Genomic DNA, 27,571 nt, shown 5'->3' with positions numbered 1-27,571 from the left:
AGAAGGAAGTGTACTTGTGTATTTGAATTACTGACACAGTCTCCAAATATCTCAGATTGCCAAGTCAGAAAAGTCTTTGCAATGAACACCATTTCAATGAAAACAACACTTCAAAGAGGTAATTCTTTCAAATAGACAAACTGTGCAGAATCATAACTATCTACTCTTTTTTGATGGATCTGAAGTTAATGATGAGTTAGGAGTTTGGTCTTTTGCGTGTGAATTCTGACTGTCCTGTTCCTAAATGTAGTGCGATGCAGAGGATCATGTTGTTTGTGTTTATCAAGAATTAGCATTCTCTCATGTTTTGTGCTTTCCATGATCCAAGAGAAGCACAGATTTATTTATTTTTTCCCAGATATTGTTCCATTTTTATTTCTGCATGAATTAGCTGCCAAAGAAGATTCTGCAAGTCTCCCATCCTACCCTCATACTGAACATAGGAAAAAGGAAGCAAATCTAAAGCTAGCTGGTCTTTGCCATCATTCTTTGCTCTGATATTAGCAGTCCTGCACATTCTGATTCATTCTTTCCTTAGAACAACCACTCATGAATGTCCTTTTCTATTTACTTGAATACTATTAAGTGTAACAAAAATTGCATAAAGACCCAGATCAGTATCCCATAATCAGAATAAGTTTAAAAAACAAATCACACTTGACTTAGAAGACTCCTTGTGTATCTTTCATCTTGAAAAGGAATGTTTCTGCAGCTTATATTACATGTGTTGATTTATAATCTGTCTGCTGATGAGCATGAGGTATCAGGATACTGAACAACTGTGCTAGCAAAAGCTGGATGTAGAGCTGTTATAGTAACCACGGTCTTGTCCTAGCTGGAAACAATAATGTGATGAATAACATCACATGGTTTGGTATGAGTGGTGGTGAACGTGGTTTGGCCTGTGCCTATATTAACTGTTAAGTTGACCTCAGCGTGTTTAGTCCTGTGAAGTCCAGCACACGTGTAGAAATGGCAATGTTCTGGGTCACAGGATGCTAATATCCACTGGTGCTTACAGATGCCCCTTCCTGTGTGGTCATGGTCACTGTAACCATGGCTCAAGTGGGAGACTTTGGTCTCGGAGGTGTCGCTCTGTCACTGGTGCAGATGACCAAAGCGTCTCCTTCCCCTGCAGCACCATCACTTGAGTAGAGCTCCCTCTCAGCTCTCTGCTAGCACCACTGGGGCATTATTTCAGCTGCAGGCGTATGACTGTCCAGAAGCAGATGACTTATCTTCTGTAGAAAATCCTCAAGCTGAGCGGTGTTGCAACACGTACTGAGTAAACGATGAACAAAAGTTCAAAAGAAATCAATTATGTTCACTTTCCTGGTGAAAAAGAGAAGTGCTTCAGAGATCAGCTGTGTGGAGCTGCTATCCTACGCACAGCTCTGCTGTTGACTGTTGAGCAAGTCGTGGTAACCACGCTTAATGCTGGACGTGGAGAGGGCGGATGTGAAGAGGAAGCTCTAGCATAAAAAACCTCTGATCTCATGGCACACAGCATCTAAATTAATCATGTAACGCCATCATACTTCTGGCAGGACAGCAGAGCAAGAGGTGGTGGAGCTGAGAGCAGCAGACTTAGGAAGGCCTTTGGACTGGAAGAAAGTTTAGCTAGTGCACAGAAAGGTTACAGCTTTTAGGCACAGCCGTCTGAAGACCAATCTGCAGATAGGTGTCGATGCTGCCTACCGATTTTTACACCGTGAAAGGAAACTGGTGGATAAAGGGTAAAGATTAGCTGTTTCTGTGAAACGGCTCTCACTGGTAAGCGAGAAGGGAGGTAGCTGCCATTAGCCTCCCGCCTAGGAGCTCGTAACTGATGGTGCAATAACAGTAGCTATCTTGACGATCATGTGGCCTTGAGGAAAAAGAAGTAATTGCTTCTCAGGTCTTTGGTTTTCCTGCTGCGTTGCGATGCCTTTTGTGGTGCTGCTCGAGACTCTTTTTGCTCAGGTGCAAAGGAAGAAGGTCGTTTTGCATGCAGTGCCTTGGCAGCAAGGATTTCTGTTCCATATTTGAGATTAGCTTTGCAAGGCAAGCAAATTTGGGCACTGGGAGGGAAACGTTCAGTTGTGACTGATCTGAGAGCAAATTAGATTAATACTCTAACTGTACAAACATGTCTCTCGTGGGGTGTTCAGAGGGGCTTTTAAGATTTCATTCTTCTCCAGCTACCTTTCCCTGTACCAGGCTTTCTAAGAAAACAAGGGATCTGTTTTTTGATTTTCATCTGTAACAGTCTGCAGGGCACCCAAAGGTGGTATTGTCACTAAGGGACCTGTACTTCTTGGAGTTATCTAGGAAAACTGTCCAAAAAAAATCCAGTTCCATCCAAATGTCAAATCGTATGCCTAGGGTATCTAATCTCGTTGTTGTTGTTTTAATTAAAAATGATAATTTACATTTAGATGCCTACTCCTTTTAGTGTTTTGGAGCTGTTCTGTATAATGTTCAACTCCTTACTTGCATGGACCTCCAAGTGCTTCAAAGACTGAGCATGCTTGCTAGCATGGAATAGTCATTTCATACCAACTTTTTAACTGGGATTTTATTAGGAGTAGGTACAATTCATTGTTTTTCCATATGAGGCTCAGAGGGAGCTGTAGACCAGCAATTACAAGCCATCAAGTACTGCTTTCTCTGGGTATGTAAAATGCTTTTTTGTTGTTGTTTTGTTATATTTTGCCATATAGTCAAAGCCTTGAGCTTTTACTGTCTCATGTGGCTGAGGAAATCTGCATGTGTGGAATCCCAATTTGTGTCCTTTTCCAGTACTGGTCTTGCGAGCTGGGGAAACGTATGGACTACAAGATTTTGTAGATAGTTAATGGAGCATTTTAATTTTTGAAACATCATTTTCCGCTAGGAACAAGTCGATGCTCAAAGTACTTTCAGAAGGATCTTGATGTCAACAGAAATCTCCAGTGAAACAGCACTCCAAAAAACACTATGGAAACTGGAAGCTCTTTTCGTTCTGGAGGGATCTGGCTCAATGTACTAGATTACAGACAAGAGAGCATCATTAGTGCCTGTGTTGAACCCTGGGTTACTCTCTCTCTCCATCTACTTTCCTGCAAACACAACACAGGGGGTTGGAAGTGGGCATCTCAGATACCACATAGTGTCTGGGGGAGAATGGTTTGAACAGTTTGTTCTGCCCTCTCCCTTTTTTCTCCAATGAAATATTGGTCCTTAAGAGTTTGTCAAGGTGTATACATGTATACATATATATAGCGAGTTGTCATTCCCACTGGTTGCAGAGGCCGGTTGGAGTACTGCCTGAATTTGTCCTGTATACTCCCCTGAACGTGGTGAGCCCGAGGATGCTTTTCTTGGGTGCGCTGAGGAACCTTTATAGAGTGACCACAGCAACAAGTGGCATCCACACCCCCTGACCTTGCTGTGACTAAGTGATCTTCCTCTTCCAAGCACACGTGACTAATCAGAGCTACAGATGGCTACGAGGAAGGGAAAGAGAAAGCAGACCAACACAGATGTTTTGCAAGCCCAGAGTTGCATGGTCACCCATGTCAGTCAGGTTACAAATAACGAAAGCTGCCATGCTTTACACGCATGCGTACATCCCATGGCTGCTTGCAGTTGTGTTTAGCTGTCTGGGGGGGGTGTTTCTAATGCAGATTACATTCAGAAATGTATGTGCCAGATATTTAAAACCCTTCTTTTTCAGTCACTGGTGCATACCAGAGACTTCCTGATTTTCTTTTTCAATAAGAAGCATAATCTAGTTATTTTGTAGCATTATCTTCCATGAAAGAATGTGAAGTAGAGAGAACTTTGAAGTTGAAATCAAGCAATTATTCAAAATGTTGTTGGCTTCTCCCTTAAAGCTGTAGGGCTAAAGTCAAAGAGGTATTTAAGAATTTAAATTTACATTGAACAGGATTTAAGAACTGGATTCATAAATATATATTTTTTTGGATTTGTCCCTAAATCTTTAAACGGTAGTTGCCATGTTCATCTTTCTTGCCACAGCTGAGAAAGCTCCGTACCATCTTTCAGTGTGAAAGAAAAAGAGGGGAGAGCAGAAGAGTGCAGAAATGCATGAAGCCATGACCTTGTTAGGTTGCTGTTTACTACCAGCAGGCGAAGGTCTCCCTAGCTGCTGCCCGAAAATGTGGGTGATGGAAGAGGAGGTGAGGCCAGAAGCGGTGTCCCCAGCAACGCGGGCTTCCTCCAAAAGATGAGAGCCATCACTGGCACTGGCCAGCAGCCCTCGCAGAGGAGACCTGCAGCTGACACAGCCTGCATCAGCACCGGACCCGAAATTCAGATGTGCCGACGGGTCTGCTCCCTCCTCAGAAGCCATCCTCCAGGGAAGGCAGTGGCGGCTTTCTAGCAGGAATGAGCTCTTACCTGGAGGGAAATGGTGGCATGCACCATCACAGCACAGCTGATACCATATGTTCATCTTCGAGCTACAAAACCCTTGTGCCAGCCCACGCAGGCTCTGCTGGGAATGCCCCCGCTCCTCGCCTGAGCAGAGTCGGGGTATTTCGGTCATTCAGGGCACGTGTGTGTGCACACACGTGAATCGTAAGCTACGGCTGCTTGAGTCTCAGCTGTGAGGCGTGCAGCGCTCGAGAGCTTCTTCAGCAAGTCTTGTGTCGTCACCAGAGGCTGCCCAGGACCCGCGCACGTTTCTGATCTGCTGGGTTTGGTTTCACACCTCCTGCCACCGCTGCCTCCCTGCCCCCTTCCCCGCTGGGGGAGGATGGTGCAGACCTGCGCTGAGCCCTGCACAGAGCAGAGGCTGCCAGTGGCGGGCTGCTGGGAGGAGCGTTGGTGGGGATTTTTGTGTGGCGGTACCTTCCCCCCCCTCCCCACCCACAACCTTGTTCACTGCCCTTGCAATTCCCTTACAGGAAGCGGGCAATATGACCTGGCACTGACTTAAACCACTTCCATAAGCTTTTTTAAGGACTTCTTCCTGCCATTAGGTTTTTAGCCCATTCCTGTCCCTTCACAGTTTAAGATTTCTTCTGAGGCTTTTATGCAGCAAGGAACATTTGGCCCACTATCAACCTGCTTTCCAGTGTTTCCTCTTTAGTTCCACTCCCACTGCTGGGGTTTTTATAACTGATGTTTCCCTGAAATGCTGGAGGAGCATCATCAGCCATGCTCTGAGCTCATGGGCAAGGAGTACTCCCCAGCCAGGCACAGACCATCTGCAGGTGCTGGCTGGCTGGCTGGCTTGAGAGCAGGAGATAGCATCCCTGGCTGTCAAAGAGGTCACCTGGACCAGCTCCCCAATCTACTCTTTTAGTGTGTCCTGGGGTTTGCTGCTGTTTGGGGTCTTTGCTCATTTTCTGTCCCTTTCAAAAGTTTGCTTTGCCTTGGGGTTGAGATTTCTATAGTAGTGTTAAGGTGAAACAAAAGGTCGCGGTTCATTTCTGAGGTTTTCAGACAAAAAGGTTAAATGGTTTGCCTCTTTCATGGTCAACGGGTTTTGTCTCTGAAGGCCTGCCACATATTTTCACCACGGTGTCACATTTTATTTCAGAAGAAAATGGTTACAACTTTCTAAACATGCTTTTTGTAGTTGACTCTGCTACTTTGTGGATAGGAACCTCCTGCATTTTTCCGGCAGGAAGAAGGCAGCTGTGCATGCTTTGTGTTTTTTTCCCTGTCTGTGGGAGCCTGCGCCTAGAGAAACGAGTGGGAATTTTCCCTCTGATGTTGGCAGAGAGGGTGATCAGAGAAATGGGTAGCTTTGCAAAGTTTCCGTGCTCGGTGTCTCTGGCAGTCCCTAGTGGTGTTGGTCCTTTTGATGTAGAGCATCTGGTTTTCCCCTGGGAAGATGATGCTCCATAAAATCCTCGTTGATGAAAACGGTGATTTCTGGATGCATGGTGATATTAAAATCGCGTTTCCCCTCCACAGCAGAAACTTTGAGATGCCGGCACAGAGAGGTTGCCATCAGAAACTCTGAAAGACAGAGGGTGTCAAAACCTGTGAGAGGGGGAAAACACACATAGCTGGTGACTATTTGTCTCATGTTCATTTAATGGCATGAAGCTGGCTTAGCAGGAGCAAAAAACATCAGTAGCACTGAAGGTTTGGCTGAAAGTGGGCGTAGCACTGACAAAGGTTTAGTGCTTGTGATTTAACTTGGTCAGCTCACCCAAGTCTTGCAGCTTTTTAAAGCGATGCAGAAGAGCAGTTTCCAGGTTAAATATATATATATATATAGTATAAAAGCTATCCTTTTTTCCTGCCAGCATTCATTTAATGTCAGTTTACTTTGTGAGTATGGATGCGTTTAATAAAAATTCTCCATCTGCTCAAGGAAAAAAATAGAAGCTGTTAAAGTTCATCTGCAAAGACACTTTACTGTGGCTTAGCAAATGCAAAGGACTGGGAGATACATTCAGTCGTTTTGAGTCTGAAGAGATTCGTATTTCATTTTGCCCAGAGACCTCCTTCTTTTAAGTGGGAAGCTTTGAGGAAGGGTTACTCGCTGGGCTTTGTACAGGAGGGCTGATAGGACTGTGTGTGCAGGACGTGTCAGCTGCAGCGTCGCCACATTCATCCCCAGTGCCAAGCAACTCCAATTACTCTTTGGTCAAACAAACTTCTTATTCATGGAGGTGCAGTTGTTTGCCAGAGCCGTTTGCAATCATGTGGCGGAGGGGGCATAATTAATGCATTGTAAAAATGAATTATTTTTTAATGGCATATGCTATGGAGATGTAATAGAGCCCCGCTGGCGTTCGTCTGAGGGGTGGTGCAGGGCCAGGTTGAGGAGTTGCCAGCTCAGAGGAGAGCGCTAGAAAGTCTCCAACCAGCACGAAAAGAAAACGTGAGCACGAGAGCCCCCGTGGGAACTGCATTTTGGTTTCAGCACCGTCGGTTAACGTTGTCAAACTGCCTGCCTCAAACTGTTAGGACTGATGAAGTGCCAGTAATTATCATTTAGAAAGCTGGTGGCTGCCAAGCCCATCGCACACTTCACATGTGTTGGTTGGGCTGGTTCGAAGTCACTTTGCTTTAAAAAAAATAATAATAATAAAGGAAGAAATTACTGAGCCTGCACTCTGATCCAAGAATAGCGTTGAGTTTTGACAAATGGCAGTCGGTGCTGGCAGTAATTATTTTTGGTGCTTGGAGTAGGCTTGGGGGGTGCTTTCTTCGAGTGCATCACGGGTGCTGTTTGTCTTGTGGGTAACGGGGCTGCCGTTACCTCTGGATATTTACAGCAGATGAAAATAAGTAACAAGCTAGGGGGGTCTCCCTTTCCTCTCCTGTGAAACTGGACGGAAAGAAAATTATAATTAGCCCTCTTTTGAAGGAAAAACGTCCTTATTTTGCAGTTAATTTCCAGCAACTGTAGAGAAACAGATTCAGAGTGGAAGGGCTGAGCAGGGCAGGAGAAGCTGTTAGAAGGAGCTCTGCCTGCACAGCACCATCGCTTCGTCTGCTCCCAGCCCTCTCAAGCAGCCTGTGTGTAAAAGCCATGGCTGGAGGCAGAGTAAATGTCATCGATTTCCTTTTGAAGGAGTCTGAGTGTGGCTCTTACTGGGAGCTGAGGGTGACATGGACACAGTTGGATCACCCATTGCTGGGACAGGAGATGGTGATGGAGGAAAGACCATGCAGAAGCTTGCACCGTATTTTTCATACGGAGATTTGTGACTTCATCGGTCATCAGTGAAAAAGCTGGTGAGAAAATCTCCCGGTCACATTGCTTATCGGGTCTGTGAGTCTGAAGGGCTCCAAGGGCAAGCTGTCAGTCCGTCCAAGAACTTATCACTTGTGGGTGTTCTCTGCTTTTCCCTTAAGCATGTGGCTTGAGACTGGTCTTCTGAGGCCGCATAGCCAGCCTCCGAAGCTCCTGGTCTCCTGGGCCGCTCACCCGCTGCTGCCTCTGCATAGAAAACCAAATGTTTTGTCTCAGTGTGGTTGATTTTGAATGCCAGGCTCTCAAAATCCAGTGGTTGGTGTGTCTTAACCAACAGGTAAGGTGTTGAGCTGATGTAGGAAGGAACATCAGCACCTAAGGAATGGGAACAGATTGGGGCATTTTTCATCCACATCATCACACCTTTACAATAGCTAAAGTCATATGCCAGCTTAAGCTAAGTCTTCATGGGACACAGAAGGAGAAACTACTCCTTTCAAATATAATTTCAAGACCTGTGAATCAAGATGCTTGCTTATGGCCTAGAGAGCACCAAATATTGCATCATGAAAATTAACAAGCAAACATGCTCCATTTCATTATTTCATCTGCGTGAGCACTTCACTGCGTCTAATTCTGTTCATCTAAAATTATAAACAAACTTACCCTGATATAATCTAATTTTCATCATAGACGCCAAATTCTGTTCTGCTGGGCAACAAATTGGCTTAAGATAATTCTGTCTTTAGAAAATATAGTTGTAATCAACGGATTTATAGTTTAATAAAGTCTCGTGATATATCTGTGCCCAATAGCTTACAGAGCTTTATTTTCAGTTCAGTGCTCCCATTAGTCTAATTTAGGTTTATTGGTACAATCATTAGATGTAAGATATATGCTTTTATTTGTAACCAACAAGGAGTGTCAACGTGAGATATGGAAAGAAACAGAAACCAATTATGAGGCATTTGGCTGCAAAGCTGTTGATGGATGCTATCTAGGGATGATGAGAGCAATGAGATCCCGTGTTTTGTCTAGAATATGAAGGGGCAGGGGACAGTGAGAATATATAGGGTCCCAACTAGAAAAAGTGAGATGATTTTAGTCTGAAAAAAAAAAAGAAAGTGTTTGCCCCAAAATCTTTTTACTTTCCTTTTTCCCTCCCAGCCAGGTCTAAACTGTAATTTCTGAACGCTGTGGTGTTCAGCAGCTCTCCCATACATATGGATGGGGAGAATTAATTGCATCTTATTTGTGGACATATTTAAGCAAGAGAGAAGAGGGAAGGCTAATTGGAAATCTTTCTCATGTGGTTTGTCTGTTTGCATGTGTGTGTTTTAGTTTCTCGTGCATTTGTTTACCTACCTGCTTGTACGCGAAAGAGTGAACCTGTTAGGTTTTGCTTTTTATGTTTTTCAGAAGAGCTTTTTGTTTTATTAAGGAAAGTCACGTGCCCGCAGCTCACTCAGCTTCTTTCTTGTCTGGGTAAACCGGTAGAAATAATTTATTGGGCTCACATAGAAAAAATAAGCAGTAGGGAAAAACCATAAGAAAAATGAGATGAAAAGCAGTTATACAAAGAGAAAGAATGAAGAATAGTAATTTTTTCTCCCAAAAGTTTGATGGTGTGGGGGAGTGTGAGGGCATCCCCAGATAAACTGAGAAGCTTTAGCCTCAGTTTAGATGAAAGGGAGGGGCAAATACATTTTTAGCTGTGACCCATTGCTCTTTTGTGTAGGAAATGAAGCCCGAAAACCTAAACTAAACTATTGTTTTCTATGCAAATTTGTTTATTTCTTCACAGCATTTTACTACTGCCTCCTTCTTTAAAATAGGTTGTTGGGTTTTGTTGGTGGTGAATGGCTAAGTGCAACAAAAAGTGCCCCAGTTCTGGATTTCGGAGTGTGCGGCATGTGCTGGCGGTCGGTGCCAGCGTTCCCTGGGAGTGCTGCAAACAATCTCCACGCCACTGCTTTGATTTCGGAAGGGGAATGATTTATGTCCGTGCCCAGAGCAGGGAGTACGTTGGAGGAAATACCGGTGTGTGAGCAAACGGACACGTGGTAAGAGGCTGAGGAGCTGGGTCATTTATAACACGTAGGTGAGATTCGGTGTGACAATTCTGCAGGCTGCTCAAAATCCTGAGCAGGTGTGCACATGGCTGGGAGTTTCTAGCTGGCCGACTGCGTGTGATCGGGATGAAAGTATGTGTACTTTTATTTTAAGAGTGTAGAAAGCGAGGATGTGTGCACATGCTCTGCTGTAGGATCTTTGACTGGTGGTTTATCCCCGTTTCAAGGGGGATTGACAGGGGCTGTTGTCTTCCATAGGTATATACATTTTAGCATTGACTAAAAGCCCGTGGCTAAAGGCAGGCAGCCTGAGAAGGAGCAATCCCTCGTGGTTACTGCGGCACCCATCAGCAGGATGGACACGGCTGAGCTGTGAGGGATGTGTGGCCATACGGGCGGCTCTCGCGCTGCGGCCCTCTCACCAAGACACACTGAGGAAAAATGGTGGAAAAATGGTGTCTCCAGCCGGGACCGAAGGCTTGTGCTGGCAGGACAGGGAGACCTTATCTCTGGTATAATGGGAGGTAACAGGGGGTATGTCGGGCACCAGCATCCCGTTCTGCCCCCCCAGCCCTACCTCCCATGCTTTTGGATTGAAGAGAGGGTTTCTCCAGTTAGAAAGCTGCGTTTCACAGGGACAGGAACCAAGAGACAGTTCATTTCTGTGGAGGGTTGCTATAAATAGCTTGCTCTGTTAACATACATTCTTTCACCAAATGAATCCTACAAACAGGGTTTTGTTCCAAGCCCACAGAATACTTTCTATGCCCTCGTCGCTTCGCGCGTGCTCATTCGGACACCAGCTCTTCCCCCTCTACACGAGAGGTAAACCTGCCCCTTGTGCAGTGAGGCTTGTGTAGCCTCCATAAATGTTCCTCTTTCATTTTTTCCATCACTGATAGCAAAGGACCACTGGGCGTGTGTGTTGTTAAGGCAAATGGGGCGGAACTTGCTGGAGCCCATGCTTGCTGCTGGTTCAAATTTCAACCTCCTCGTCATGCTTCATGCCGCCCCGATCTCTCCGAATGCTGCAGCCTTGGTCAGAAGCTGCAGCTACTGCAGACCTTGAGAGCTGCGCTGGGCTTTTAGGAAGCTTGTAATTGCTCCGCTGTGGATACTTGAGTGAGAAAGAGCTTCCCCAGGAGAAAAATGTCTTCTGTTACTGCTAGAGCAACGCGAATGCTGCAGAGATAAGCAGTTCCAGCTGTATGGCACATCTATAAGTACCGAGAAACTACAGCTTTCATTTTCTTCCTCATTTGTAGGCCTCGTGCTGGAAATCCTCTCCTTGGGAGAAGGCTTTCAACTTCCATTTAAATCTGTGGTTCTTTTTTGAGCTGGGCTGTCTGAAGCCCAGCCCATGGCCCTTCCCCACTGCTGAAATGTTATCAGAGCTGGGCAATGAGACCTCAAGGTGTCTGCCTGGAAAAGGGATGCAACTGGGAGTTCAGAGGGTTGATAAAACATCTGTGTTTATGAAGAAGCATACCCTTAGTCTGCCCTTTTAAAATCTATCTGTCTGCTTGTGGGGACCATACTGTTTCCACTCCACATGATGAGGTCGAACGCTTCCTTTTCTCGATGCGCTGTCATGTGTGCGGTGCTTCAAAGCACTTCCTATGGCCCTGTGTCTATGCAGGTGGGTTAAAAGTAGGGGCAAGCCATGGATGAGCATGTGTGTGACAAGGGGAGGGGAAGATGACACAATAAATTGGTTGTCATCGGTGGCCACGGCTGCGGGGCACGGAGAAAAGGGTTTGTGGATGTGACAGGTAGAGGTTCCACATAGGCTTCCCAGCTGCAGTGCCAGTGGCATTGTAGGGCTGTGGTAGTCCCAGATTCTGTTGACACTCTGCCATGAGAGGTAAGCATACATGTGAGAGAAGTGAACTTGACATTTTTGGCACGTGTGGGTTGTTTTTAAAACGTGGCTATCGATCTGTTGATTTAGTGGCTCCTGTAGCTGCTGCTGGTGATGTTTGCTGCTGAAATCCACACAGCTGACCCTTGCAGCTGCTCCCAGATTGTGCTAATGACTTTTGGAGGGGAAATTAATGAGCTTGCTTTCATACTCAAAAAAAAAAAAAAAAAGTGTTGCCTCTTTGTGGTTCTTAGGCACATATCCCCCTTTTTTCCCAGGGGCTTGTTATGGATCTGTACTCGCAGGAACCGTACCATCAGCCCGCACCACGCATACATTTTCCAGAATTCATAACTCGGTGCCTTTGCGGCTGCGGCCGCGCACGTGCTACTCTGAATGCTCCTTCTCAGATGTCCCTGCTCCTGGTGGCCCCATGCCACAGCCGGTGAATGGCACGCCTTGTGCTCTGCGGGGCGGTTTCTAGGGCAAAATCGAACGTGACATTTCCAAAACGCACAGGTCCAAACTAGTTTCAGCACTGAGAAGCGGAGCCCGCGAGTGCTTTCTGTGTGTTTGTTTCTTGCCTTATTCTCAGCGATTTACAGTCTCTCTTATGGCGGGGAGCACGGAGGCTGAATGTGCTTTTATAAATCCCGTTTACATCTGCAGAACTGTCCCAGGACGGGGTTCCCTGCTTTTTGGCTAGCAGACATGGTAAGAGCTGCCAGCCCCATTCCTCATCCCACTCCCTGCCGCACTCATCCCCAGGGTGGTCGCGGGCACATTGGGAGCAGGCAGTGACCCAGATGTGCTGCTCCCAATGTGCTGCGTGCCCTTTGTTTCCAGCGCTGAGCATGACGGTGGATTTGACACACGGTTAAGCACACGTTTGTCACCAGGCCGAAATGCGCATCCCCAGTGTTACACAGGCTGTTGTACCAGCAGGGTGACTGCCGACACGGGTAGCTGCTGGCCTGCCCTGCGAGGCACGTGGCCACGTGGGTGCTACCCACGCAGCAGGGAGCGGGTTGTCATGCTGTGAGGTGCCGAAGCTGATGTAGCCCACTTCCTCAGAGAGGTTAAGCACTGTTGTAAAGGCTCTGAAATATATTGCAAATAGCAGTGTTGTGCTTTGACATCCATTTCTGTATTGCAACCTTTTTTTTTCTTTTTTTCTTTTTTTCTTTTAACTGCTTAAACTTTCCATGGGGTTAGCAGGCAAGCATTTTACTGCTGTGGGTTTCGCTAGCTGAAACGGTACAAAAAAGGAACAGTGGCAAAGCCCTTTTTCCACTTCTGTGTTTGGCAGGAGATACAGGGCAGCGCTTTTCCTCAAATCATAGTCTTCTGACTACAATTTCATTTTGGGTTCCTTCATCTACAGACAGATCTATTGCATCTATATACACAAAAATACAAATAATCTTTCATATATGTATGTATATATACACATATACATATAAAAAGTCATCACAGAGTCATAGCTGTATAGATATACATCTATGTGATTCTTACAGCTGGAACAGAAAACTAGACCTCTCTCTCCTTGTCCAAGCTATAATCTCAATTGGGCTTTCTTCACTTCTTTGTGGATCCCAACTCATGAAGAGTCATTCAGCATGGCTAAACAGTTATCCATTGATACAGCTCCACCTGCAGCTCTCCCCATTATCTCCCGTCTCTGTTGCCATGGACAACACCAGGGTCCCTCAGCGAGGCCAAAATCTGCATGCGTCCATCTCCAAGTTCCCTACATCTTCAATCAGAGATCAGTGGATTCTTCCCGTGTGATGTCTCTTCACAAATGCCCTCTGCTCTCCAGACCATGCTGATGAAATTCACATCCAAGTGCTCATTTCATGTCTTGAATTACTGCAGCATCCTTTTCTCTGCCCTCTACAGATTATAGTTCTGTCTGTCCAGAATGTCTTTGCTAAGGGAATTTGTCCAGCTCCCTCATTTCTTAACATTGTAGCCTCCCTTGCTCACTCCTCAGTTGACTCCTTTATGCACACCAGCTGCCTGTCTTCAACCCCAAAGACTTCTTCTCCATCTCTGCTTTCCACCTGTCCTTCAGGTCTCCGAGGTCTCCTCCTGCCACCCATGCTGCCAGTCTCTCCAGTGGGTACAAGTTGCTTTCCAAATGGCATCTGTGGGTATTCTGCAGACCTCACACACCCCGTTAACGTTGGCAAGACTACTTCATTGTTGTCCTCCAGGTCTTTCCGTCAAAGTGCTCTTTCCTTGGGATGCTTCCAAAGGCCCTGGGGCTGCCAGCATGCTGAGGCTGGCTGGCTCTTGCGCTTGCCCTTTCTTGTGTTGCGCACGGGGGTTTATATCTACCAATTTTCAGCTGGTTTCGGGGCGATGCAGAGTCCCCGCTCCGGGCCCTTCACGATCTGTGTTCACGTTGAGCGTGGCCCTTCCCTTGTGCAGCCGGCGGCTTGGAGGAGTGTTAGACCTTGCTGAGATTAAGCCCGTAGCCAACACCCCCTGCCACGGCAGGCTTGCAGAAATAGGCCAGGAGTGCGCGGCAGCAGCGGCAGCGTAGCCATGGCAATGCGAACAGGCCGCGGTGGTGGGCGGGCAGCACTCCCCAGGCCAGCTGGGGCAGGCCAGCATGGCGAGGGGGTCGGGCTGGGGAGGGGGCTCGGCGCCCACAAACGTCCCTCCTTTCCCCCAGCTGCGTCGGTGGCCTAAGAAAAAGAAAAGCATTCATGCTGGAGATGCTGCGTGAGCAGGGATGCGACCTAGGTGGTCACTCACATTCCCTTTAATCCCACGGCTCTGTTTTAACACAGAGAGATGGTTTCTCCCTTTCTGTTTTACGGGCGCTCAGGCGTGTGCTGATCTTCTGCTGATACCGAGAGAAGGTCTCTGAATATCAAGAAACCAGAATACCCTCATTAGGGATCCACTCTGAGGATGTGAGAGTAATATATTGCTGCTAGAGACGAGGCCGGCTTTGTGCAGCAGTAAAACAAGAATATTAAACAGGAAGCCAATGACACTCCTGAAACATGCATGAGACAGTCATCCAGATGCTGTTCTGGGAGACAGCACAGCCCTCCAGCCTTCCATCTACGCTACTCCTTTCTTATTTTTTCTACGCTGCATCTGCGGGGTTGGGGGCGGGGTGGGGGCGCAGCGAGGGGAAAGCCGGATTTTCAGCCTGGTTTCCTGAGGAAGCGGGGGCGAGGCTGTCAGCGGTGCGTCTGCGGCTCAGGCCTCATCTCTACAGCTTGCCAGGCTGTCACCATCCAGGGAGGGGGCTTCTGCCCCTGGCACCCTCCTGGCCGGCCGCCGGCGCTGCCCCGCTGATGCCGATGGGCACCGGGGGACAGAGGCTGCAGCTGGTGACGTGGGGGAGCTTCGTGCTGGAGGAGCTCACGTTGTCCATCTGGAGTCACGATTTCCTTGGGTGGTGAACCCCCGGCTGCCCCAAGCAAGCTGGAAATCCAGGTTCGTTAGCTCCCCCCCCACAGGTTTTTGCTTAATCTTTAAAGCAAGGGAGTAGGGGGTGTTGCTGAGCAATACTGTTCAGCATAAAAATGCTCAGTTAAATCCATAGGATATTTCAGCAAAATACGGGCTTTTGTGTGGCTTTTGTGTTGCAGAGGGGTTTGTATTAATATAGCACGATCCTGGAATTACAAGAGCCCCGCGTTTGTTCTGGTTCATGCTGGGACACTTGCTTTCGAAGGAGGGACCTGATGGATTTGAGAACAGCGTGAAGGAATAAAGACTTGATCTGCACTCCAGGCTGAAGCATTATGTCACTGCAAAATCTTTTCATTTGTACTTCTGCTGTGTTGTCCTGAGGATTTAATTTCCTGTTTTTCATTATGTGGGAGTCTTTTTTGGAAGCTACAAGAGAGCAGGGGGTTTTTGTTGGAAAGTAAACTGTCAAAATACAGTGACTTTTTTTGTGTTGTTTTTCCACTTTCCTGAATCCAGAACTCGCCAACATGAAATTTAATTATGAAAATAAATAAATGAGTAAATAAGAAAATCAGTGAAGTAACATGGAGACAGCACTTTTCTTTCCCTTTTTCCCCCCACAGACCACCAGCAGCTTTACATAGGTTTTCACACCAGTGCTTCTCTAACTTAAAGCTCTTATTCCTTCCTTGCTTCATGCCACGTGACAAGCAAGGACCTTCTTTATTTGCTTTATGATACTTGTCTGATTAGAAAATGTTGTGTTGTTTTATTTTTCATATTCCTCAAGTTTCAGTATTTTGAAACTTCCAGAAAGATAAGGAGTATTTATTTATTTTGAAATTTTCAGAAAGGTAAGAACAGATTAGGCAAAAAGGCTCTCCAGAGCAATCCTTTAAAAACACCAGACCCACACTGCAGCTGATGGGTTGTAACTGCTGGGCTTCCTTTTTGGGGACGGAAGGTGGGCAGAGAGGATGTTTTCTTTGTAGGTTTGCTCTACTCATCTGATCTTGGATTTGATAAGCTCCACAATTTTAAAACTCTGACCTCCTTTTTTTTCCCCATCCTTGTGTCTTAAAAGGCTAACGTGAAGAGGGCGAGAAGGAAACAGTTTGTTTTCAGCTTGTCGTAGTTAATCATTAGTTTACAGTGCAGTGTTTTCATTGCTTGCCTTTTAATCCCATTGCTGTATTCTTTTCTTGCACTGTTTACTTTTTCCTTTACAGGCGTTCTTTGATACAGAAATAAGTTTACAAATAGCTTGTTCTCACAGAATTTCAGCACTTTTTCAACGTTTTCTCTTCAGCATCAGGCAGTGGGGACCACGTGTAGGTGGCGGGGCGCCTGCTGAGATCGGGTGCTTGGGCTCCACCAGCCCCAGCCCGCCCAGCCTGCGGGTTCCTTGCAGAAAGTGCTGCTCCTTTGTGTTGCTCCGGGGTAATTTCTGAATTACAGTAGTTAGGAAAACCAAATGTGCAAACTATTTTTTTTCCACAGTCAAGGACATAGCACAGGAAGCCACAATAATCTGTGCACATGGATGGGGCCCTGCGCTGTGGGTTCAGTTTCCAGCTGTCTCGTGGCTTGCTCCGTGTAGCTCACACACTGCTCAACCTCTTCGCTTTGCTTTGCTTTACTGCATGGGATGAAGAACGGCACTAGCCACGTGCTGGCCTGGAGATGAGTCAATCCTGTGAGGCTGGGCTGCGCTCAGGAACGTCAGGTAGCTTGTTCTGGGGTGAATAATCCATTAAAGCATTGCACAGACATACCTAATCCTATCGACTGACTGAACTACAAGGAGTCCTTAGTTACATACAGGACCCCTTTCACCTCCAGTGTGTCCTAAGAATACAGGATAGATGCTCAATTCTGCATAAGTTTAAAGCCTTGAAGTAAATTGGCCATGACTTGAGACTGTTTCTTCCCATGGGTGTATTTTTTGTGATTTCTTGCACAGGGGGAATGGCTGACACTGGGGGCACTGCAACCTTAGCATATTTCTTCTACATACAGCGTACATGCATGCATTCATTTTTGTTGTACGGCATGGCTATAATGTACTAAACGTTCTAAAAGCCTGCATTATGCTGGCTGCTGTTTTTCTTGCTGTTCTTTTTTCCCCTTTCCTGGTCCCAGAAACAGTCCCCATGTGTCACAGGGACACGAGGCAGCGTGGGCTGGCAGGCCGGGGGTGCAGGGGAGGGATGCGTGCTGCCTGCAGTGGCCTCGCGCCCTCCCTCAGCTCCAGCCGTACCCAGCAGCATTCTTGAGAGCCAGCTAAGAGGGTCAGGGAGTGCGATCTATTCTTAGGACTATGGGACCCATTCATTTCTTAAAAATAAAAAATAAAATTGTTTGGTGCAGAGCACTTCTCATTTTTCTGTAGAGAGAAATGCGAGCACTCTTCCCACAATTAATGAAGTCATTTTCCTACAGTTTTGAGAACTGAAGTACATCTCTGCCATCACATGCCCCTCGTATATTAATGGGATTTTCAGCCTCGATGCCTGCCCCATTGGGCTGGCTGGAGGTTCCCCCATGGATGGCTCTGTCCAGGTGGTTGTGGGTGCCTGACACAGAGGCTGACCAGTCCCATGGCTTGGGTGAGGTATGTGGCACACAAGTTGGCTTCCAGCTTAAAAAGGCAGCTAGAAGACATGATTGCTTCTCTTTTAGGCAGTGTGGATGCCAAAGCTTTGGGGATCTTCCCAGATTTTGAAAGGCAGAGTTCATGAGCAGTCTTGCATGCCTTTCAATCACCAGTACCCCTCCTCTTTCCTTCTCATGCTAGAGCCCTCTTCCGCTTGCTCATGACACCTCCTAGTTGTCCCATGATGTATTTCATAATGCTTTTGCATCTTTGTATTTGTGGTATCTGCCCTCAATATTTCTCTTTAAACATTAGCACACTTCTACCAGTATTAGCCCTTCCCACGCCGTAGTGCTTAGTTAGGTGCCTCCTTTCTGCTTTCAGGTCCCGGATCCGTTGTGTTTTCTGCTTTCTCAGTGGGCCTGTAGCTGTTGTGTTACAAAGCAAGTTGATGCCTAGGAAAGCAGCAGAAAGATTTGGTTTAGTTTAGCCTGCCTGAAAGTTGAGAGGGAAAAAGGAACTAGTGTCAGCAGTACGGAGCTGGCAACATCAACTGTGTCAGCGAGGGGCTGAAGCTCTCTTTGGTAGCGAAGCATCGCAGGGAAAAGGAAACCACGCAGCATGCTTGGGCAGGGCTGGTAGTAAAGGATGTGCAGGATATAGGGACCCGCTGACAGCAGCACATACACTAAGGATGAGTCAGTAGATCTGGTGCACGAGGAGATTTGAGTGGCACGGAGAAGAAGCAGTTTAGCTTATAATCCTTAACACAGTTTTGTGCTGTGGGTTTGGTTTGTTGGTTTTTCTTTCTTTTTTTTTTTTTTTTTTTTTTTTTCCTTTTCATAAACTAGAAGCTGAAGCAAAGCCTCTTTATTCTCCTGAAGTTTTTTTCCCCCTCTTTCCTGCTTCTCAGGACTTGCTGGCACTGCGAAAGTGACCTTGGATCTGTTCAGAGAGTTCCTCCTGCTCCAAACGGGAAGGGCAGCAGTTTGAGAGATGTGGTTTTTATAGAGCTGCAAGTTTGATGGTGGGGACAGATGGTTTTGTTTTGGTAGTACGAACTTTCTTTGGGACTCTAGGAGAGGGACCTGGTTATCCGTATTTATGTCCTGTAACTGCACAAAGCTTTCAGGTGGCTGTTTCAGATACCCAGTGAGGTTCAGGAGGCAGATGCCTGCCCTGCTGTGTAGCCACCATCCTCTTTCAAATTCTGTCACACAGGAGGAGGAATCAACAAGAATCGTAATGTTTGGTCTTAGCAGAGTCTTGTAATGGTGTTGCTGTCTCTTTTCCTCTGCAGATGCCCAGGGCCATGCCTGTCCTAGTTGCACAAGTTGCTTTTTGCAGGAGCTCCTGCCTCAGCTCCCCCCGATGCTGGCTGGGCTTCCTCGTGTCACGCGCGGCTCCCTGGGTCTCCCCCCCCAGCAAGGAAGAGGCTCAGGGTAACAGTGAGGCTTCTGTCCCTGTCTAAGAGCAAGCCTATAAGCTTCCTTTAAACTTTAAACGTTTTATTGTTGGAAAGCTTTCAGATGTTCACTGGATAAGGGGTCTTTATATATAATCTGGCATCGCACAGTAAAAGATTGCTTTATGTAAGCTAAGTTTAAGATGTGCAGTCCCTTTATAAGCTCGTCATATAAACTCAGCATGCAGAAATTTTTTTTCTTCTCGTGTTCAACATTGCTTTTTAAAAGGGTTTTCTAAGTGTTTTTTGATATTATTACTTCTTTTAAAAAATAAGATTATAAATCTTAAGGGGGAAATATCAGGAAAATGCTGCACCCCAGGCAAAATTGAGCATGCTTCTGTGAGTTTGTTCAAATGTGTCAGCAACCTCCTGTAGAGTCCTCGACCTGCTCTGAGGGGCTCCAGGTCTTGGTACTGTAAGGCCAGAGCAACCCACTACTGAAAAGTACTTCCTCGATTAATTCATGGCCCAAAACCTCCTTGGTATGGTGCGTAGCATAATGAACACAAATTATATTAGAACATACATGTATGAAAAAAAGAAGACTATTGCTTGGCAGAGTAACCGACATTTCCTTTACAAAGTGGATCTAGCTAATTTACAGATCACGCACCCTGGTCCAGGGACTTTCATTTGTAAAGTGTTCTCCACACAGAAAACTTTCTTCTTCCCAATTTTTACCAAGGAACATTGAAGCCCAAGAACTGGGGATGCGTGGTTCTACTCAAGGTTTGAAAAGGCAGCAACAAAAGCATGTCACTAGTAGAAAACTGTCAGATGTTTATCATCATCTGGATTTCATTCTGTGCCTGAGTATCACAAAGTGAATTGCATGTACTGGGATCCATCTGAAAATTATTTATGACTTCAGCCAGTCGCTTCCTCCAGCTGGGCCAAGCCTGCGTGCAAACTGCAACACCTGCAGCGTGTACCAGACCAGAATCCTTCACGTAACTGCTTTAATGCCTTAAATCATGGCTTTAACTGTTTTATACAGTGGGTAAACTGTCACTGAAGGATTTTTGCTCTAATGGAAATCAGTTTTTGTTTGTGGGTTCTTGTCTAGGTTTGTTCACTGTGGACTTGTTCCAGAGATCCTGGAAGTTGGTGGGTGTTAATGGATTTTGGCATGGAGGCTTGGAAAAAGAAGTAGTTACTGTGTCTGCTGTCAGTGATTTCTCTTTTGCCAGTGGTAATAAACTTAATTCTGATCCCAGTATGAACTGACAAAAACATATCTGAAAAACTGATGAGGGTAAACAGGGGTTTGTCTCATAAAGCCCGCAAAGTAAGGAAACAAACGTGCTGGTGACGTGATTCTACTCACCGCATCGTATTTCACACAATACTTTCCTCTGCACAGAAAGAAGGCAACTTTTGCACAAAGCTACATAAAAGCACCACTAGTATATGTGCAACGCTGCAGGGGGGGATGGCTTTTTGTTGTGTATTTTTTTTTTTTCAGTAAAAAATTCCGATTTGTTGAAGCTGATGCTGCTTACAGGAAATGGCTGTTCTTGGCAGACAATAAGCCTGATTATCTCCCAAGACTACTTTTTTTTTTTTTTTTTTTTTTTTTTAAGTTTCAAATAAAGTCTCTTCTTTGAGACTCAGAGCAATTTCTCCCATCTGGTGGTTTGCTAAGTGTTTTACCATGCCATGCCATTTAGGAGAAGATGCTTGGACAGCTTTGGTATGTGTGACACAGTTTGGGGTGACCCTGCTGTAAGCGTTTTGGGCTGGGATGGGAAGCAAATCACAGCAACTTGCGGGAAGCTGATATTGCTTAAACCTAATCCCATTCATTTGATTGTACTTTAAACAGCCTCATTTTGTATTTGATTTTAGATGGCAAGTGGAAGGAGAGCTCAGCGTGATTTTGTCCAGCAAAGGTTTTCATTCTCAATGTTTTTCCTTCTGCACCACTTCTAATGTTCATTTATTTGCACCTCCTATGCTGTTTTCTCCAAAGGTCAGCAAAGCTTTCTGAGAAGTGCTGGTCAGAATCTGTAGCTAAGTAACATTATCCAAAGCCCTCAAGGAAGAGGCTCAATGTTCCTTCTACGTAGTTAGGTAGAAGGAAAATCGTTAAGGCTGAAGCTGAGGTCTGTACAGCCCCTAGACTGAATGCAAAGAAAGAGCGAGGAGTCTTTGGGTTTCTCTTACACAGTTTCTCCAAGGGCTTGAACAGGGCTCCTTCAGCATGTACTAAGGCGCCTGCATCCAGTTGGTCTTAATGCTGGCTGCTTCTCCATCCTCATGTGCACAGGCATTTGTGCAGGGGTGTGGGAGCAAGGCCGGGGCCGTGTCCAGAAGCTACAGACAAGCACAGGGGGGCTCTGCCCTCTTTGGCAGCAGTGCCAGCCTCTGCCTGTCAGGGATTCGTGGCTCCGACAGCGTGGAGTACAGAGTTTCCCCGTACGTGTCGCTTCTCTGGCTTGGTGCAAGAGAAAATAATGAGCTAAGCTAGAGCTGAGGTGCTGCTGGACTGACTCGAACTTGGCTCCTCTCTTAAGCTCCCAACTTTTCTCTATGCAGATGTTATCCAATTAGTTGGGAGGCAGGAGCAGTTTCTTGACTCAATTTTGCTTTCCAGGCCAAATGCCTGGAAGCTAAGGAGGGAAACGGATGGTACTGGAATAATAACCACCTTCCCCGAGCCTGAGCAGAGTGGTTAAGACCCATCTTTTTTTCAGTGTTATTACGAATTCTGCCAAGCTGTACAATAGATGTTGGGGGAGGAGGCTTTGCTGTGTTTTTTTTTCTTTATTCCTTGATACATCCAGGATTTCTTTTTTTTTTCAACCACTAAGCTAAGAAAGCAAGCAGGGAAGAATACGCTGTGATTTGCAGTTGTTTGATTAAAAACGTTTATTCCTTAAACCTCTCACAAAAACGTCTTCTGATTTTTAATGTCTTTTTTTCCTTTCTCTCCCCACCCTGACTTCTCTAGCCAGAATGACATTTCAGCCTTATGAAATCAGAGGTCTGCTTTCTTACCGGGATTTAGAACAGCATAACCCAGTTGCCGTGATTTTGAAGAATTACTTGCTTATTCCTTAAGAGCAGTTTTATTTTCCTAGCTTCTTTTCACGGAACAAGGACCAGTGAAAGCAATTTGAGCGGAGAAGCCATGCCCCCTTCTCCAGCATCCCTCACAAAAGGCACTGCTGCAAAGATCTGCTGCTGCTTCTGCAGCTGGGGCGGGTTTTCTCCATCAATAATGCAGGCCCCGAAGTCAGCTGTGTGCAGTTGTAAAGTTACTCATTCAGCAGTAATTTCACAAATGCCTCTCTCGTGGAAAATTCAGCCATGTACTTGGGGGGGGGGCGGAGGAGGAATGTGAGCGTTTCTGAAAGCAGGTCAAATTCAGTCTGACCTCACTGGTTTGGACAGCAGGACACTGAAATGTGTGCCCTCCTCTGCTGCACACTCACCGTTCCCAAACCTGAGCACCAGCAAAACCGTAGCTCCCCCATCTTCCAGGCGCTTCCAAAAGAAATGTTTTAACATCATTGTTAGCCCGTGCTCCGCGAGCTGCTCTTTCAAAGATTTCGCCTTGAGGGGAAATAAGGAGTTGCTGTCATTTGAAATTTACTCAGCATTGGCTAAACGATGGCATTTGTCACTTCTGCTCTGCGTGTTGTTCAAACCAGCCCTCGTGCGTGTCAGGCTGGATGCTGTGTTTGCTTACTTGCTCTCCGTCTTTGTTCCTCGGGAGAGCAGGGGACAATTAATATCGCCTAAAAACGTGGCGTGGCACAACCCTTTTTTTCTTTGTGTAGCTTTCACACACGGATGCCATCAAGAGCGTTACGTGCATCCCGTTTCAAAAGCACTTCGGTGAAGCAAAATCACTAGGAGACACTGACCGATTTTTTAGGAATGGATCTGAAATAATTGGCACGCTTGCTTTATGCCGCAGCTTGCTTCGTGCTGCTGACCTTGTATCCCTGACGTCTGAATCACTGTCATGTTGGTGACAGTGATGTGTCTGAGCAGTCCGAAGGAATCCTGCAATTACTTTAATATTTTGCATAATGCTGGTGGAATTTCATGATTTGTTGTGAGGGGATCACATCCAATTACCTCATTCATTAAAACAGGGAAAATAGTGGAAGTTTGGCGATACGTGCCAGGAGAGTGAGAAAGAAGTGTAATGTCATTTGTGATGTCCTAGTCACTAATTTTTTCTTTCCCTTTCTCTCTCACTTTACAGGTCATGTTTCTGAGCCATTTTTGAGGAAATGTGGTGAAGGTCAACTTGCTCTGTTTTGGGGGAAAATTCTGGTAAGTGGTACCGTCTTGATCACTTTTGGGTTTCAATGACAAATTCAGACAGATTGTTTTAACATTTATTTCAGTTTTATTTTTTTTTTTCACTTGATGGGAAATGCAGCTCACAGAGATGTAGCTGATTACACATATTTTTCTTCCTCTGGTATGGGGGCTCACAGTGGGAGAAGCACTGACAGAAAGCAGCATGCTGGGCCTCAAGGCAAGGAATGCAGTTTCATTTGCTCCAGTGGCATCTGCTTATTGTGTTTGTAGCTGCTATACTCAGCTGAAGAGTGGTTGAGCTAAAATCTATAGTAGAAGAAACACAAAGCCTAACTGAAAAACAAGAAAGAAAAAAAGAAAAAAAAAGGCGTGGTAGAGCTATAAACAATCAGGAGAAAAATAGTAATGTAGGGGGAGCACATACCTCCCAAAGCAGTGGGGGTCTGCAGTCAACTGGGAAATTTCCCACTAGGGAACGTGCTTTGGCAGGGGGGTTGGACCTGGTGATCTCTTGAGGTCCCTTCTAACCCCTACAATTCTGTGATTGTGTGAAATCTGTCTGTTCCCAGAGCATCTGACCAGCATGCTTGCCTCTAGCTTCCATGTGGAGCCAGGACATTTTGCTTATTGCTGTGAGATAAGGAGGCAGTAGGTGCTCCTGTGTGATGTACCAGCCTTCATATTCCTCCTTTCCATCCCACATGGCAAACTTTGCTGCTTCTCTGGTTGGTCTCTGGACACCACACTTCCAGAGGCTTCTGGTCCTACGGGTGCTGTGGGATCGTGGCGTGTTGTGGGTGATGTGTCTGTGCCCAGTCATGCCCCTGGGAGGAGAAGGAGGCAGAGAAGAATGGAAGATAATTAGTGATGTGCCCCCAGCTAGAAGGGAGTAGTCCTGAGAAAACTCTTCCTAGTTTTCACTTATCTCCAGCCTAACCTGAAAAAAAAGCAAAACTGTTTTACATTAGTTTGTAGATTCATCTTGCTTTTTCCCCTTGGAGACTCAATGTATGCAGCTGTGGCTGGTGCCAATTGATCACCATCACCCTTGGAAAAAAAAAATGCCTGCAGAAGATTATGTCCTTTCTTTCCCTTGGCCGAGCAGGGTCTTGGACAGAAATATTTTCTTCAGCCAGCGTGTGCAGATTGCAGATGAAAACTGGCTTCTTCTCCACTAGCAGAAGACTTCAGAGTAAGATGGCCTGCAGGGGTAGAAAACTGAAAATCAAAGAGTGGCTCTGTGAGAACACTTATTCTTTTCTGTGATTTAAAACAAACAATAACCAAAAAAAAAACCAACAACCAACACCACAAAACAGATGTTGTTACATCATACAGAAGGATCAGGATTAGCTAGCAGATGTTTAAGTGTAGATCATTTAGCCTTCTGCAGCGTGGATAGTCTTAAAGATCAGAAAAGATGACCAAGATCAGAATTTAAAAAAAAAGTCAGCCAAAAGCATGAAACACTTTGTTCAACGGTACCTTGGTAAACCCTACCACAGACCTTTTAAGCATTTTTTTCTCTACAGTTTGGCTTTTTTGACAATTGTTCATGTTGTAAAGCTTCCACTTACATCCCTATACAGGAAAATATGACTACAATTAATTACCTGGAATTTAGTTGTAGGCCCAAAGGTGAGCTACAGACCAGCTGCATGAACTCGTTAATCCATGAGATTTTGTGCGGACTTCTGTTACTGCAAGAGAAGATAGGATGTATATCTAGTTTGCTCTTTGGTGATAAGAACTATACTTTGAGACTAAAGTTGTCCAGTGCCCTTACATATTGGCTGATCTCTGTGTGACAAAGCTATGGTGCTGTCAGGTCTAGAAGCAGCACTGTAATGCAAAAATGGTGTTGCTATGTAACACAAAGGAAAATAAGTTTATGGGCAGCCCTGGTAGTCAGATTGTTGTGTTTAAATTTCCCTTCAAAATTGCATCAGCTGAGACTGGTCTAGGCTCCGTGGCTGTCCTTAATGAAGAAACATAGCTCAAGAGCAGCAAGGGGAAAGGGATGAAAGAAACATGTTTATCAGAATCATAGAATAAATTTGGTGGAAGAAACTGATCCATATGGAGCATCTTCTCTGCCAGTGAGAGGGGTTTTGGAGAAGACCCTCCCAACCCCACATCAGGCAAGCTGCTTCCTGTGGCTCCAAAGAAATGTGGTGTCACATAGATGCAGCAAACTTGTCAGTGAGGGGAAAAACAGTCTGGTTTACCGAGAGCCTACTTGCACAATGTTTCTCACCCTTTAGTTCGTGTCCAGACTTGGGGAGCATGGCTGCTGACTTGGCTGAATCTCAAACTCAGAAGAAGGTTAGCTGACAAACTGATGCTCCTGAAAATCACCTGTTTCCCTGAGTAGCTCAGACATAACCTAATAAACAGAGACACTTCTCACTGCTGGTTTTTGTACACACCCTGGAATTTCTTCAAGCCAGCCTGGAAATGAGTTTGTGGCACTCCATGCTCCAGGATTTTGCACCAAAATTTAGTATTGTTTTCCATTATGATATGTAAACAGCCTCTGCAACTTCTGCTTGTTTTCATAGCTGTTCCTTTCCCTCCTTCTACTTCAAACAGTTTGCAAAATCTCATTTTGAGGTAGAACAGTCAGGAATCTTGAGTTTCTTGTCTGTAAGGATCTCTGAAACATCTCCCCGCCCACTGTAGATTTCCCTATGGCATTCCAAATTCACAGAGACGTTAAAAATAATTGCAAAAATGCAAGGGAAGGAAATAGTTTTGACCAGCCTCTGTCCCTAAACCACTGAATCCAAGAAGGACTGGGCACCAAGAGAACATTTTGAATTTATCCTGACATAGCATCTGAGCACAGAAGTCACTTATTCATCCTGGATCAAAGTCCTGGAAAAGGTCATGCAGGCTCCAGATCAAAAATTCATAATGGACGTAGGAGCTGATTAGAGAAGTATACTTGAATGCTGCAAGGGGAATCTTGACTGAATTCAAAACTCACTCAGCTGAGCTGATGATATCTTCCTGAGCAGTGTGAGTAGAGACCTCTTTTGATGAGATTTCTGTAAAGCAGCCTCATGGATGTCAGAGCAGGTACTGTCAACACTTACATATTTGACCCTTGTGTTGAACACCCGTGGTGTTCGGTGGGCAGTCACGGAGCCACCACCTCTCCAGCACATGAAATACTTACACAACTGCAAGGAGCCCCAGGAGTGCTTCCTGCTGCAGGTGTGATGCTGTACATTCGTCCTGTCTTACAGATTTACTCTTTCCAGGAACTCTGTGAATGCTTGAAACACAGGTCTTGAAACTGAAAGTATACTTGGGAAATCCACTGCTCCTTTCAATCCGAATTTAGGCAGGGGCACCCTCCTAGGTGCTGGGCTTTTGGATGTTTCAGTTGAAATCAGAGATGCTGCGCTTCCATCTGAACACTTGTCAATACATTCAAAGCAACTGCACATCTTAAACAGTGGTTTCAGCTATTTTTAGTTGCTCAGTTATATCATGGAAAATTTGTATTTCAGCTGCTAAGACACACCTCTGGTTTTTTGATGGTGTGGTTGTTTGTTTTTTTTTCCCATTAAGGGCAGTCAGATTCCTCCCCTCTATTTTAAACAAATAAAAAAATTAGCAGGTAGTGCCTGCTTTGATTTTTAGAGATTATATGAAAACAACTTGTCAGTAACTTTATGCACACTAAGTTTGTTTGCCTGTAGAAGGATGGTGATGCTCTGTGCATTCCTGGGTGTCTGATTTCTGTGGCACAATTATTTACATCCAGGACACCTACCAAAAATGCTTTTGAATTTCTCATGGTGATTCTTCTCACTTGTCAAGCTTCTGACATAAAGTATTACAGATCAACTATGTACTATCTGCAAAGAGCTTGGAATAAGTGCTCTTATTGCAAAAATAACCCAGCATAACTTGTGCATCATTACCTGTATTCTGCCATGCCCACAAGAGGCTTTGCCAGAATCATTAGCTGTTCTTTGTAATTATGGTTGACCTGGTGTATTTTAGTCCTGTTTCTAGTAGCTTTTAGTTTTCCAGAGTAATTAATTTGGGCACTGACACACCTCATGATGTGCTTCTGTTGTGTAACTTCATTACCCCTTCCTGCTGGCTGCAGATTATCGTGCCTATTTAGGAAGAAAAATATGTGGAAATTCACGAGCATTTAAAATATCTTGGGTTTTACTGAGATTTG

General features: G+C 45.5%; 1 protein-coding gene across 7 annotated transcripts in view; it reads left to right on the top strand.

The window, feature by feature from the left end:
- Nucleotides 1-27,571, top strand: part of FYN (FYN proto-oncogene, Src family tyrosine kinase) — a 130,600-nt gene that overhangs the window by 32,319 nt on the left and 70,710 nt on the right. For 4 of the 7 annotated variants that reach the window (XM_084513596.1, XM_084513601.1, XM_084513593.1 and 1 more), the window contains exon 2: nucleotides 23,306-23,376. The gene's annotated coding sequence lies outside the window, so the exon portion shown is untranslated. Of the gene's footprint in view, nucleotides 1-14,825; nucleotides 15,044-23,305; nucleotides 23,377-27,571 lie in introns of those variants that run through there. The other 3 variants (XM_084513597.1, XM_084513594.1, XM_084513599.1) reach the window with 3 other exon arrangements.

This window comes from Aythya ferina, assembly GCF_964211825.1.
Source record: "Aythya ferina genome assembly, chromosome: 3".
In the NCBI taxonomy this organism is placed as follows: Eukaryota; Metazoa; Chordata; class Aves; order Anseriformes; family Anatidae; genus Aythya; species Aythya ferina.
The sequence above is the reverse complement of the archived record's forward strand: the minus strand, read 5'-3'. Positions and strand labels throughout refer to the sequence as shown.